Raw genomic sequence first — 15,372 nt, forward strand, 5'->3', positions numbered from 1 at the left:
AGCAGTTTGAGTTATCCACTATTACCAACCAACTGAAAGCTAGAAGGCTATCCTTTGTAAGGAACTGCGCCCACTGATTTTTACAGTGTATTTACTTTATTCGTTTTTTTCTCTTATTTGTGGCTTACAATAAATTATCAAAACGGTACTGGACTATTCGGGGTCTCTTTTTTACATGTGAACATTGTTGCTGTTATCTGATTATCAACCCTGGAGGACTTTGGGAGTAACCAGAGAGAGGATTTGATCCAAGGCTTGTTAACCTCTTGGCTCCAGTGAGTTTGAACCCCTACGGGTTGTGTACAGCACAAGGTGTCCCAATAGATGGTGAAAGGTGCACTCATCAAATCTACTATTCATATAAGGGAATCCAGTCCGAGCTCCAACCGCTGTGTCTTTGTTGGAATTTGCCTGCCTGCATGTGTTTTGCTTGCATTTACAAAGAGTTTGTTTTATCCGTCAGCATTGAGGACTGAAAATAGCGCTGCTTTGATGGGTTAATTGCTGTTTCATATAGTACACTCATTCATCCATATGGTTATCCAGTCAGTAAGTCATTTTACAGAGATGAGACAGGCCACTTCACACTAACAGGGGTGCTTACAGTTATTATCTTTTAATTATTTATGTAAAATATTTGTCCCCAAATCCTATAGTACATCTAACACTTCCCTCCCCACAGACTACCAATGATGCTGTTTAATGTGCCCCTGTTCTCCTTCATCCAGAGTGGTGGCACTGTAATATAGGAGGTGTGTTACTGGCCAGATCACAAGGTGAAAACAGAGAGGAAAAGACTAAGAAAGAAAAACAAACAAAGAAAACTGATACAGCCACCACATGTAATAATTGAAATGGAAAGTTACAATATACAGTATCTCACAAAAGTGAGTACACCCCTCACATTTTTGTAAGTATTTTATTATATCTTTTCATGTGACAACACTGAAGAAATGACACTTTTCTACAATGTAAATTAGTGAGTGTACAGCTTGTATAACAGTGTAAATTTGCTGTCCCCTCAAAATAACTCAACACACAGCCATTAATGTCTAAACTGCTGGCAAAAAAAAGTGAGTACACCCCTCAGTGAAAATGTCCAAATTGGGCCCAAAGTGTCAAAATTTTTTGTGGCCCCCATTTTTTCCAGCACTGCCTTAACCCTTTTGAGCATGGAGTTCGCAAGAGATTCACAGGCTGCCACTGGAGTCCTCTTCCACTCCTCCATGAAGACATCACAGAGCTGGTGGATGTTAGAGACCTTGCGCTCCTCAACCCTCCATTTGAGGATGCCCCACAGATGATCAATAGGATTTAGGTCTGGAGACATGCTTGGCCAGTCCATCACCTTTACCCTCAGCTTCTTTAGCAAGACAGTGGTCGTCTTGGAGGTGTGTTTGGAGTCATTATCATGTTGGAGCACTGCCCTGCGGCCCAGTCTCTGAAGGGAGGGGATCATGCTCTACTTCAGTATGTCACAGTACTTGTTGGCATTCATGGTTCCCTCAATGAACTGTAGCTCCCCAGTGCCGACAGCACTCATGCAGCCCCAGGCCATGACACTCCCACCACCATGCTTGATTGTAGGTAAGACACCCACAAAATGCATGTAATAGATTTCAATGGACTTGCGTTTTGGATGCGGGTCCATTGAAGTCTATTACATGCATTTTGCCATAAAAAAGTCCCCGACCCTTTCCAAAAACACAGAGGCACACAAATGCATGTGAATGTGTTCCATAGGAAGCCATGTTAAAAAACAATTCCCTGCATTTCTGCAAAGTGCAAAAAGCATCAAAAATGTATTAGTGTGAATGGAGCTTCAAGTAGTGTTAAACCCAAAGCTAAAAATGTAATACAGAAGCTCACAAAAGCGAGTACACTCCTCACATTTTTGTAAATAATTTATTATATCTTTTCATGTGACAAAACTGAAGAAATTACACTTTGCTACAATGTAAAGTAGTGAGTGTACAGCTTGTATAACAGTGTAAATTTGCTGTCCCCTCAAAATAACTCAACACACAGCCATTAATGTCTAAACTGCTGGCAACAAATGTGAGTACACCCCTAAGTGAAAATGTCCAAATTGGGCCCAAAGTGTCAATATTTTGTGTGGCCCCCATTTTTTTCCAGCACTGCCTTAACCTTTTTGAGAATGGAGTTTGCAAGAGATTCACGGGCTGCCACTGGAGTCCTCTTCCACTCCTCCATGAAGACATCACAGAGCTGGTGGATGTTGGAGACCTTGCGCTCCTCAACCCTCCATTTGAGGATCAATAGGGTTTAGGTCTGGAGACATGCTTGGCCAGTCCATCACCTTTACCCTTGGCTTCTTTAGCAAGGCAGTGGTTGTCTTGGAGGTGTGTTTGGGGTCGTTATCATGTTGGAGTACTGCTCTGCGGCCCAGTCTCCGAAGGGAGGGGATCATGCTCTGCTTCAGTATGTCACAGTACATGTTGGCATTCATGGTTCCCTCAATGAACTGTAGTTCCCCAGTGCCCATAGCACTCATGCAGCCCCAGGCCATGAGACTCCCACCACCATGCTTGACTGTGCAGCTAGATCTCACTGCAGACCGTTCCTGTTGTTCTCTTCCTAATATACTACAGGCAGGCAGTTGAGTCAGTTGGCTACAGTGTATTCAGTACTGTATCCTGTGCAGCTAGATCTCACTACAGACCATTCCTGTTGTTCTCTTCCTAATATACTACAGGCAGGCAGTTGATTCAGTTAGCTGCAGTATATTCAGTATACTGTTTCCAGTTTAGCTAGATCTCACTGCAGACCATTCCTGTTGTTCTGTTCCTAATATACTACAGGCAGGCAGTTGATTCAGTTAGCTGCAGTATATTCAGAATTGTATCCTGTGCAGCTAGATCTCACTGCAGACAATTCCTGTTGTTCTCTTCCTAATATACTACAGGCAGGCAGTTGATTCAGTTTGCTGCAGTATATTCAGTACTGTATCCTGTGCAGCTAGATCTCACTGCAGACCGTTCCTGTTGTTCTCTTCTTAATATACTACAGGCAGGCAGTTGATTCAGTTAGCTGCAGTATATTCAGTATACTGTATCCAGTTTAGCTAGATCTCACTGCAGACTGCTCCTGTTGTTCTGGTCCTAATATACTACAGGCAGGCAGTTGATTCAGTTAGCTGCAGTATATTCAGTACTGTATCCTGTGCAGCTAGATCTCACTGCAGACCATTCCTGTTGTTCTCTTCCTAATATACTACAGGCAGGCAGTTGATTCAGTTAGCTGCAGTATATTCAGTACTGTATCCTGTACAGCTAGATCTCACTGCAGACCGTTCCTGTTGTTCTCTTCCTAATATACTACAGGCAGGCAGTTGGTTCAGTTAGCTGCAGTATATTCAGTATACTGTTTCCAGTTTCGCTAGATCTCACTGCAGACCATTCCTGTTGTTCTGTTTCTAACATACTACAGGCAGGCAGTTGATTCAGTTAGCTGCAGTATATTCAGTACTGTATCCTGTGCAGCTAGATCTCACTGCAAACCGTTCCTGTTGTTCTCTTCCTAATATACTACAGGCAGGCAGTTGATTCAGTTAGCTGCAGTATATTCAGTACTGTATCCTGTGCAGCTAGATCTCACTGCAGACCGTTCCTGTTGTTCTCTTCCTAATATACTACAGGCAGGCAGTTGATTCAGTTAGCTGCAGTGTATTCAGCATACTGTTTCCAGTTTCACTAGATCTCACTGCAGACCATTCCTGTTGTTCTGTTCCTAACATACTACAGGCAAGCAGTTGATTCAGTTAGCTGCAGTATATTCAGTACTGTATTCTGTGCAGCTAGATCTCACTGCAAACTGTTCCTGTTGTTCTCTTCCTAATATACTACAGGCAGGCAGTTGATTCAGTTAGCTGCAGTATATTCAGTATACTGTATCCAGTTTAGCTAGATCTCACTGCAGACCCTTTCTATTGTTCTCTTCCTAATATACTACAGGCAGGCAGTTGATTCAGTTAGCTGCAGTATATTTAGATCAGTACTGTATCCTGTGCAGCTAGATCTCACTGCAGACCATTCCTGTTCTTCTGTTCCTAATATACTACAGGCAGGCAGTTGATTCAGTTAGCTGCAGTATATTCAGTACTATATCCGGTGCAGCTAGATCTCACTGCAGACCGTTCCTGTTGTTCTCTTCCTAATATACTACAGGCAGGCAGTTGATTCAGTTAGCTGCAGTGTATTCAGTATACTGTTTCCAGTTTCACTAGATCTCACTGCAGACCATTCCTGTTGTTCTGTTCCTAACATACTACAGGCAGGCAGTTGATTCAGTTAGCTGCAGTATATTCAGTACTGTATCCTGTGCAGCTAGATCTCACTGCAAACCGTTCCTGTTGTTCTCTTCCTAATATACTACAGGCAGGCAGTTGATTCAGTTAGCTGCAGTATATTCAGTACTGTATCCTGTGCAGCTAGATCTCACTGCAGACCGTTCCTGTTGTTCTCTTCCTAATATACTACAGGCAGGCAGTTGATTCAGTTAGCTGCAGTGTATTCAGTATACTGTTTCCAGTTTCACTAGATCTCACTGCAGACCATTCCTGTTGTTCTGTTCCTAACATACTACAGGCAAGCAGTTGATTCAGTTAGCTGCAGTATATTCAGTACTGTATTCTGTGCAGCTAGATCTCACTGCAAACTGTTCCTGTTGTTCTCTTCCTAATATACTACAGGCAGGCAGTTGATTCAGTTAGCTGCAGTATATTCAGTATACTGTATCCAGTTTAGCTAGATCTCACTGCAGACCCTTTCTATTGTTCTCTTCCTAATATACTACAGGCAGGCAGTTGATTCAGTTAGCTGCAGTATATTTAGATCAGTACTGTATCCTGTGCAGCTAGATCTCACTGCAGACCGTTCCTGTTGTTCTCTTCCTAATATACTACAGGCAGGCAGTTGATTCAGTTAGCTGCAGTGTATTCAGTATACTGTTTCCAGTTTCACTAGATCTCACTGCAGACCATTCCTGTTGTTCTGTTCCTAACATACTACAGGCAAGCAGTTGATTCAGTTAGCTGCAGTATATTCAGTACTGTATTCTGTGCAGCTAGATCTCACTGCAAACTGTTCCTGTTGTTCTCTTCCTAATATACTACAGGCAGGCAGTTGATTCAGTTAGCTGCAGTATATTCAGTATACTGTATCCAGTTTAGCTAGATCTCACTGCAGACCCTTTCTATTGTTCTCTTCCTAATATACTACAGGCAGGCAGTTGATTCAGTTAGCTGCAGTATATTTAGATCAGTACTGTATCCTGTGGAGCTAGATCTCACTGCAGACCATTCCTGTTCTTCTGTTCCCAATATACTACAGGCAGGCAGTTGATTCAGTTAGCTGCAGTATATTCAGTACTATATCCGGTGCAGCTAGATCTCACTGCAGACCGTTCCTGTTGTTCTCTTCCTAATATACTACAGGCAGGCAGTTGATTCAGTTAGCTGCAGTATATTCAGTATATATATATATATATATATATATATATATATATATATATATATATACATCCCAGCTTTCTTCAGCTACATCTCACTGCAGGCCATTCCTGGTGTACCTATTCAAATACATTACAAATACATCAAAATATGTTTGGAAGGCCAACAAGGAGAGGCAGACGCTCACAGGCCACTAAATGAGGGCAAGCAGGCTCTGTGTCTACAGCCAACAGTGCTGGTCCTGGGCACGGTGCATCCTCAGCATGTGGCCGTGGGGCACGTTTGTCCTTTTTTTCGGCAGCTGGCCGTGTCGAGCCACAACATGCAGAAGAGTTGGTAGAGTGGATGACCAAGCCATCCTTCCCCTCCTCATCCTCTGTCACCCAGGCTCAGAGTACTTTGGCTGCCAATGCAGCTGCCAAAGCGGCCTATTCCATCGGCTCCAGGTCATCAGTTACTCCTTCTCTAGCCCCACCATCATGCACGGAGGAGTCCCCCAAACTGTTCGACCACAGTGTTGTGTACATGCTGCAGGAGGATGCGCAGCGTTTTGAAGGCTCCGATGATCATACCCAGCTTGAGGAAGGCAGTAACGTGAGCCCAGAGAGAGGGGGTGCCCAAGAAGGACAACAAACTGGCAGTCATGTTCCCCCAGCTGCAGCATACTGCCAGATTTGCTTCATTGACGAGGAGGGAGGGGATGATGAGGTCACTGACTCTACGTGGGTGCCTGATAGGAGAGAGGAGGAGGAGGAGGCACATCTCCAATGAGGCAGGATGCCCTCCAGGGACCAGCTTAAGGGCAGCCAACCGACTGCATCACACCGCAGAGCTCCGCATGTCTTTGGTGTGGGCACTTTTTGAGACGTGTGCAGCAGATCGCACCATTGCTGTTTGCAACATATGTCTGAAGCTGGGAAGGATGCAGGACAGGGTGCAGTATTGTTGGAGCTCGATCCGCTACGCCTCCAAAATGCTACTAGTGGTGATTCTGACACACCTCTTTCCCCCACCCCCTCCTCTTCTTCTTCCTCCATGGCCTCTTCCTCTATAGATTTGTCCTCGGAACCAGCGGTGCTCCGTGGGCAGTCAAGGGGCTATGCAAGCACTCACGCAAAAAGATGACATGTGGTGCTTGAGCTGGTGTGCTTAGGGGACATGAGCCACACTGGGGCAGAGATTCTGTCAGCTCTGCAGGGGCAGGCTCAGAGGTGGTTGATGCCACGCCAGCTTCAGCCAGGAATGGTGGTTTGCAACAATGGCACCAACCTCCTCTCCGCCCTCCGACAGGGACACTTGACCCATGTGCCCTGTTTGGCTCACGTCCTTAATTTGGTGGCGCAGCAGTTCTTGTGCAGATACCCGGGCTTACAGAATCACCTGAGGCATGCCAGGAAAGTCTGTGTGCATTTCTGCTGGTCATATAATGCCAGTGCTCGGCTGGCTGACCTCCAAAAGGAATACAACCGGCCCAAGAACCGCCTAATCTGTGACATGCCCACCAGATGGAACTCAACGTTGGCCATGCTGCAGCAGCTGCACACGCAGCAGAGGGCCATCAATACGTGCCTGTGCGACTATGGCACAAGGACAGGGTCAGGGGAGCTTGGCTTTTTTTTCGCCTTGTCAGTGGCTCATGACCATTTGAGGAGGCCACGAGGATGGTGAGCAATGACAGTGCATGCATCAGTGATACTGTCCCTCTTGTCTACCTGTTGGAGCACACGCTGTGTGGAATAATGGACAGGGCACTTGAGGCAGAACAGAAGGAGGAAGAGGAGGACTTCCTTACCTCTCAAGGCCCTCTTTATCCAGACAGTGTTCCTGCGGGCCCGCGGGCCCGCCGATCACACAGGAAGAGGAGGAGGATGAGGATTGTGTCAGTATGGAGGTGGAGCCTAGCACTCAGCATCAGCAGCAGTCTTCAAGGGATCGTTTACAGTCCCCAGAACCCATGGACTTGTACATGGCTGGGAGGAGGTGGCTGCGGATCATGTCGTCCTTAGTGACCCAAAGGACCAAATGCCTCAGCAAACCTACGCTGCATGGCCTCCCTGATCCTGCAAAGCCTGCGAAAGGACCCTCAGATTCGTGGTATCAAGGTGAAGGATCATTACTGGCTGGCAACCTTCCTTGATCCACGTTACAAGGGTAAGGTTGCGGAACTTATCCAGCCATCGCAGAGGGAGCAGAGGATGAAACATCTTCGGGAGGCCTTGCAGAAAGGTTTGTGCAACGTGTTTCCAGAGCCTGGGAGGTTACAAATTCCTGGTCCTGGACAACATGTTGCTGAGGCTTCGGTCAGCCACAGAAGGAGCGGTGGAGAAGGTGGCCGTCTGACAGATGCGTTCAGACAATTTTTTAGTCCGCAGCCCCAAGGTCTGATCAGTTCCAGCAACCATCGCCAGCGTCTGATTTACATGGTGCAGGAATACCTAGGGGCAAGATCAGACTTGGAGACCTTCCAAACGAAAATCCCCTGGGTTACTGGGTCTTGAGGATGGATCACTGGCAAGAGCTTACACAGTATGCAATTGAACTACTGGCCTGTCCTGCATCCAGCGTTCTTTCAGAACGCACATTCAGTGCTGCTGGAGGCTTTGTAACCGATCACAGAGTGCGCCTGACCACCAACTCGGTTGATCGGCTCACCTTCATAAAAATGAATCAGTCTTGGATCACCAGCTACCAAGCACCTGATGCTGATGTAACTGAATAATTTTTTTATGAATGTGAGATCCCTTCAAGAGTGCCTATGCTGACGCTGAGTGACTATCCTGTTATGCTGAGTGACTATCCTATTCCTCCTCAATGTTCATGTTGATAGCTTGTAAGAACATTTTTGGTTCTGGGCACTACCACCAGTGGCTAAGGCCCAGAGGCCCATTTTTGCTGTAATATTTTGCAGCGGGGCTTGTTCCTGCGCTCAACTAGAGTATCTCTGAGGGGTTGCAGTGTTGTGGCACCAGCACCAGTGCCTAAGGCCCTATTTTTCTGCCCCTGTTCAACAGGGGTGTGTAATTACAATTTTTGCTGTAATATTTTGCAGCAGGGCTTGTTCCTGCGCTCAACTAGAGTATCTGTGAGGGGTTGCAGTGTTTTGGCACCAGCGTCAGTGCCTAAACATGAGGTAGTGACAGGGACTTTGTGGAAAGAGACTACCAGCCCACATCCCTATATCAATACACAATGGGAAGTTTTCCTCTTAGTGGGATTTTATAGGGCAGAAGTCTCAAAATAATGCATCAAAAAGTATAAAAATAGTAATTTTATTTATCAAAAGGTTAAAAAGCATAACGAATGATAATAAAAAAGGGGGGAGAGGTGGATGCCAAAATTACAAATGATGATGATACAGCAAGTATACAAGACAGATCAACAATAATACACTTAACCCCACAAGAGCTGTTTCAGCAAAAAGCTGGTTAACAGTAAAGCCCGACACGTTTCGAGGTTTTATAATTGTTGAGACCTCTTCTTCAGGGGCTGGTGGTGAGGTGTATATCTGTCTAAAAACATTTTATAGAAAAAGACAAAAAACACAGTAAACAACATCATATATACCAAACATACTATGGTGTTCGAATCTATTTACATAATATAGACATCATAATGTATTACAAAGAATGTTCTAACCGTATTGTTGCAAAATCAGCATCAGTAGCATGCAGTTTCAGAGGGAGGAAGGGAAGGAATGATTTGCCAGTGGGGTCCAGAATCGGAAACCGCCGCTGCCACTAAGGGACCGAACGCGTCCACAACCCAGGACAAGACACAAAGGGCGTCACGTCCGTCAGCTGGTGATACTGCGAATGTTTATTATTGTAAGATGTAGTGTCAGCTAAGGACAAACGAGAACAACGTAGTAAAGACTATCCCATAGAAAAAAGGAAAAAGAGGAAATTGTATCTTATTGAACAAACCCCTGCTAGCAATTGACAGGGCTAGTGTATGTGCATTTTATACATACCTAGTGGCACATGAGGGTCAGTGCCTAAGGCCCAATTTTTCTGCCCCTGTTCAACAGGGGCATGTAATTATAATTTTTGATCTAATATTTCACAGCAGGGCCCGTTCCTGCACCCACCAAGAGTAACTGTGAGGGCTTACAGTGTTGTGGCAACACTACCACACCACCGCCAAAGGCCCAATTCTTCTGCCCCTGTTTAACAGGGGCGTGTAATTACAATTTTTGATCTAATATTTCACAGCAGGGCCCATTCCTGCGCCAACCAAGAGTAACTGTGAGGGCTTACAGTGTTGTGGCAACACCACCACACACCACCAAAGGCCCAATTTTTTTGACCCTGTTCAACAGGGGCATGTAATTACAATTCTTTTTTTTTTTAATCAAGAATTTTCTTTTATTTTAAGGAGTTATTCTCATAAAACATGTCATTCGTGCATTTTGTTCAATATAACATTACACCTAGAATATACATGCCTATTCTTACATTCATGCACTATTCTATGTCAATCTTGTGTTTTTACTTCTATATCATATCTCTCTATCTTTTTTTCCCCCTTTCCTCCCCCCACCCCCCTCTAACCCCATATCTACATCCATCACCTGTTTCTCCTAATATCTATTCACCGCACGAATTTTTCCCTTTCTTCCCCCACAACTGATGCTCTTTCCTATTTAATTATTCAATCTCTACTCCTTCAGGCCATTCTTTTCCTCTCCTCTCTGCCTTTCCCTTTCCTACACCTCCCCTATGGCTCTACATCTGAAGTCTTTCCACTACCAATTGATGTGGTGCTAAATCCGCGTCCCCCAACCATGATTGCCATATAGTGTCAAATTTGCCCTTTTCTCTCCTATGACTATACGTCAATCGCTCTCTAGGAAGCAAAGAATTTACATACAAGATCCATTGCTTCCCCGTGGGTACCGTTGTTGCCATCCAGTATTTTGCAATAAGTTTTCTGGCTAGATACATCAATCTAGTTAACATATAGTACATTCCTCTTAGGAATATTTCTGCATCTATGGCTCCGAGCAGGTACACAACCGGGTTTAGGGGGACAGGAACTTGCGCTAGTCTAGTAATACACTGGGAGACTTCTTCCCAGTACCTGTGTCATTTTGGACAATCTATGGGATGCGGATAGCGATACCGCTGGAATAGATTCAAGTGCCATTTCCCACTGGTTTCCATCTATCTCCCCTATATCTTCCACCCATTTGTTTCGACACTTTAACGAGGCATGGTCCTGAACTGAGGACGGTAATTCCCTATATATTTTTGATGTTAATCCTTTCCTAGTGTCTACTACAAGGACTTCTCTCAACAAAGGTGATGTTGATACTGTCAAGGTGTGTGTTGTTTGTTGTGCCTGCATCGCATGACGAAGATGAAGGTGTTGATAAAAACTCCTGGGGTTCAACTGAAATTCCCTACATAGTTGTTCATATGTCTTTAGCACCTCCCCCTCGTAGAGCTGTGCAAAGAACCGGATCCCCCTTTCTTTCCAGGGGGTGTAACCTTGTAATTCCTGTACCTCTGGATATCTTTTATTATGCCATATCGGGGTGAAGGGGAGCCCACCCATTATTTTCAGCGCTTTCCGGATCTCCCCCCATACCCTTTTGAGAAAGATAGTCGTGGGTTCTAAACCATTCATACTTGGCAAGTCAATCTCCATATGGGAGGCAGTCTCTAATGCGGGATCTGATATGGTCATCAATTTACATATAGGGTCCTCATTTCCTTCCCGCCCCCACCCTGCCATCTGCTGTAGCTGTGATGCCAGAAAATACATTTTGGGATGGGGTACTGTCTTTTCCATACTGCAATGTAGCTAAACTTATCCTAGCTGCCTTTTTTTCCATATTAATTCCCTCATCAATGTATCGATTTGCTTGAACCATTTGTTTGAAATCCACATTGGTGAGTTATGGAAGACATACAGTTGCTGCTGGGCCCATACCATTTTTATTAGATTTGCCTGTCCTGTTACTGATAGTGGAAGCTTACACCAGCTGTTACATTTCACTTTCTGTCTAACCAGCAGTGGACCCAGGTTCAACTAAAGGTACTCAGCCGGATCTGGGGATACTATCACTCCCAAATATTTGAAGCTGTTGACTATAACTATTTGTTCCGCCCCCTTTGGTAGCTGTTCCTTCAGCCGATCTATGGGCATTAAAGTTGATTTTGACCAGTTGATAGTAAAGCCTGAAAAGCCTCCAAAATCCCCTATTATCTCCATCACTGCTCGCAATGAGGCGGCTGTGTTGCCTAAATAAATAAGCGCATCGTCTGCATATAAAGATATCTTTTCTTCCCTCTGGCCCCTACGAAACCCTACCACCTCTGGTGCATTGCGGATCAATATGGCTAGAGGTTCTACCGCCAGGGCGAACAGCAATGGAGACAATGGGCATCCCTGTCGGGTACCTCTATATAACTCAAATGGAGAGGAGAGGTTATTGTTGATGCGCAGTCTGGCTCTAGACTTAGAGTAAAGCACCTTTACCCACGCTATAAATTTGCTCCCCATTCCAAATCTTTCCAATATTTCCAGGAGGTAGGGCCACTCCACACTATCAAATGCCTTTGCAGCGTCCAGTGACAGAATGGCCCTACCCCCCGGATTACCCACCGGCAACTGTAGATTCATGTATAGCTGCTTTATGTTATCGGCCATGGAACGGGTGGGTATAAAGCCAGACTGATCACAATGAACCAGCTTACAGATTACTTGGGATAGCCTCCTAGCCAAGACACTAGCAAAAAGCTTGACGTCCGCATTTAATTTAATAAAGATATTGGGCGGTAGGAGTCCAATAGAAGCCTATCTTTTCCTGGTTTTGGAAGTACTGTTATTATTGCCTATTGCATGCTATCTGGTTGGCTGCCCACTTCCTCTGCCTCCATTATGGCCTGCAATAGTGGTGATAAAAGGTCCTCTCTATAGTGAAAATATACCTCCACTGGTATCCCATCTGGGCCTTGGGATTTGTGGTGTGATGCCCCTTCCAATGCCTTTGTCAGTTCTGCCAATGAAATTGGAAGGTTCAACATTTCCCTGTCCGCCTCAGATAGCCGTGGAAAAGGACAGGTTTGTAAAAACCACGCCAGATCAAATGGAATATAGCTAGTTTTAGGGGAGTATAAATCGTTATAGAACTGCTGAAAGTTATTTAAAATATCCGAACTAAGAGTCTGCTTCTCCCCAGATTCTGCCCTCACAGCTAAGATATTAGTGGATTCCCGCTGCTCTCTGGCTATGAGGGCAAGAAGACGGCCAGTGTTTTCCCCCTCTTCAAAATAGCTCTGTTGCTGAAAATATCTCCTCTTCTCCGCTGCGGACAGCAGAACCGAATTATACATTGCTTGTGCCTCCATCCAGGAGTCATGGTTAGATTGAGATGGATCAATTATTAGAGCCTGTTCTCTTTCTTTCACTTCATCCCAGACCCTACTCTCCCATTCCCTGGACCGAGTTTTAATTCCCGCAATCTCTCTAATAAGGCATCCCCTTAAGAATGCCTTAAATGTATCCCATACTACCGCTGCCCCTATTAAAATGCAAAAATTCCCGCAATGCCCCTCTTGTTCTGTCCGCAGACGGGAACAGGGTTAACCAAAAGGGGTTCACTTTCCATAATGGGTGATTCGATGTTCCAGCAACGTCCAGCCGTATCCAAAATGGAGAGTGGTCAGATAATAGGCACGGCTCATAGGCCGAGTCCACCACCCGCTGCATAAGTACCTCATTCCCTAAACCTAGGTCGATACGGTAAAGTCCGTCATGTGTTGCAGAGTAGCATGAATAACATCTGTCCTCTTCATGCCTCTCTCTCCAGACATCACAAAGTCCCAGTTCCAGAAGTAAGGAGGCGAAAGCCGTCTTACCAGCTATCTGTCTCACTACTCTGGGTGTCAAAGACATTCTATCCTGGGAATTATCCAGGGTATTATTATAGTGTCCCAGTGCTAATACCGGAATGTCCGAATATAGGGCCATAAATTGCGCTAAACTTCTAAGAGGGGCTGTTGAGAATGGTGGAGAGATATAGATTGAAGCGATAATACATACTAGTCCATTGAGTTTGCAAAACAGGAGAACAAATTTTCCCTCTTTGTCCAACCTCTGTTGAATGCACTCAAAGGAGACATCAGTGGAAACCATTACACTAACTCCCCTCGAGTATGAAGTGTGCATAGAATGGAACTGTATCAGATATTTCCGTGAGTACAGAAGGTGGACAGAGTCGGGACGCATATGCGTTTCTTGCAAACAGATTATCTGGGGTTTCATTTTATCAAAATATTTAAACATTGCACTTCTTTTGTCCTTATCCCCCAATCCCCTCACGTTCCATGTCATTAGTATTATACCCCTTTTCTTCACATTAATCATTGAGAGGAACAAACCAGGAGCTGTGCTAGGTTAAACCAAGAATAAGAATAAAAAGAATGGGTCAAGACACATTTGCCCTTCTGGGTGTCACCTATCCCCAAAACCCTACCAGCATATGATACATATCTATATACATTCCCTATTTTTTCCCACCTATCGGCGGTGGAACATAAAAAACATATATAACAAAACTTGTGTTTGTGATATCTTCCATTATTCATTTGTGGTGTACCTCCCTTTCCCTACCTCCCCCTTCTCCCTCCCCCCATTCCCCCCTCTTAGCCCATCTGGGCCTACCCTAGGGACTTTATCTCTGACCTCCACACTACACTCATTCCTTGTGTGCTCCCCTTTACCATACATCTCTTTGCCCCCTTACTCCAAGGATCCCAAACCACCCCCCTCACCCCCTCTCTGACATCTTTTTAGTAATATTCATGTGCATTAATACTTGTGCCTACTATTTTAAATAAATCTATCAAACCAGCCCCATTTTAATCTAATTAGTGTATGCTTTTCTTTCTTCATTTCTCTTCCCCCTTTCTCTCCTTAGTGCTTCAATCAGTGTTTTAATTATTGTTTTCCCCTCTCTCTTCCTCTCCCTCCCCTTCTCCCCAGTGCTTAAAAGCTGACTTTTATATAAAACAAGCAGCAAACTCTGTAGTGTAAGACAGAGAAATAAACAAATTGAGCAAAAAAAACCAAAAAAACAAAAAGGAGATCTAATTAGTCTCTAGTCTCTTGTCCCGCTGTATTCCGTGGTGTTTTCCTGCTGTCCTCCAACCACCTTTCAACGCTCGATGGGGAATCAAAGAAGTGTATACCATTCATTGTAGATACCCTCATGTGGGCCGGGTACAGCAGTGCATACTCCATCTTATTTTGCTGTAACGTACGTTTAATCAGCATAAAGGCCGCTCGCCGCTTTTGAAGGTCTGGGGAAAAGTCCTGATAAAATGAAATTTTTTTCCCTCTATAGATTATTTCTCCCATTTCTCTAGCCTTCTGGAGCAGTGTCACTTTGTCTCTATAGTTAAACATTTTTATGAGTAGAGGTCTTGAATACTCGCTTCCCTGGCGGGGTTTAAAGGGGACTCGATGGGCACGCTCAATGCCAAAAAAGGGGGAAAAAGATGCAGCCCCAAATGTCTCCTTAAACCACCCCTCCAGGAATTCTATGGGGTCAGATCCCTCGCTCCATTCAGGCATGCCTATTACTCTTACATTACTTCAGCAGTTCCTATTTTCTAGTTCATCTAATTTGGCAGCCTGATTGTCTGTTTCTTCATCCCAATTATGTCTTGTCTAAATGGGAATAACGCATCTTCAACTGTATTTAGTCTTTCCTCCAGGGCTGTTGTTCTTTCCACTGTCTCTTTCAGCCTGCCTCCCACCACTGCTAATTCCTCTTTGATGCCTTTCAACTGGGTATCCAGGCCAGTAATGGATTCCTTACATGCATTTATAGCATATAAAAGGTCCCTCATTGTAGGCTCTCCCTCTCCTCTTCTGGGATCTTCCTCCATATT

Source organism: Aquarana catesbeiana, linkage group LG06 (genome assembly GCF_042186555.1).
Source record: "Aquarana catesbeiana isolate 2022-GZ linkage group LG06, ASM4218655v1, whole genome shotgun sequence".
NCBI lineage: Eukaryota > Metazoa > Chordata > Amphibia > Anura > Ranidae > Aquarana > Aquarana catesbeiana.